The following is a 735-nucleotide window of genomic DNA, read 5'->3' as shown; positions in this document are numbered from 1 at the left end:
ACTGTGCATGTGTACACATAAATAAATTCTTTAAAAAAGAAAAAAGACAACAAGAAAATGCCATGAACAATTCTACGTATATGGAGTTAAGAGTAAATGAACCAGTTCTTAATAAACAAGAATGTTCAAAATTTGGGGCTAGAGATAATGACTCAGTGATTAAGAGCACATACTGCTCTTGGAAAGGACCTGAGTTCAGTTCTCAGCAGCCATATCAGGAGGCTCACATCCACATATAACTCCAGCTCCAGGGGATCCAATGCCTCTGACCTCACCTCCATGGGCATTTACACTCTATACAGACACACATGATTAAAAATTTTAAAAATGCCAAAATTTAACTAAAGTGAATTACATAATTTGATTTTTTTTTTTTTTTTTTCTTTTTGAGACAGGGTCTCCCTGCTCCCTGCAGCCCCAGCTGGCCTGGAACTTACTATGTAGACCATGCTGGCCTCCATCTCACAGAGATCCATCTGCCTCTGCCTCCCAAGTACTAGGATTAAAGGCATAGGCCACCACACCTGGCATACAATTTAAATAATGCCTGATTAGTTTTAAAAATTGAATTGTTGCCGGGCATGGTGGCCCATGCCTGTAGTCCCAGCACTTGGGAGACAGAGGCAGGTGGATCTCTGTGAGTTCAAGGCCAGCCTAGTCTACATGAGTTCCAGACCAGCTGGGGCTACAGAGAGACCCTGTCTCAAAAAGACCAAAAAAAAAAAAAAAATTGTG

The sequence above is a fragment of the Nannospalax galili genome, unplaced genomic scaffold (assembly GCF_000622305.1).
Source record: "Nannospalax galili isolate Female #2095 unplaced genomic scaffold, S.galili_v1.0 scaffold3465, whole genome shotgun sequence".
In the NCBI taxonomy this organism is placed as follows: domain Eukaryota; kingdom Metazoa; phylum Chordata; class Mammalia; order Rodentia; family Spalacidae; genus Nannospalax; species Nannospalax galili.
The sequence above is the reverse complement of the archived record's forward strand: the minus strand, read 5'-3'. Positions refer to the sequence as shown.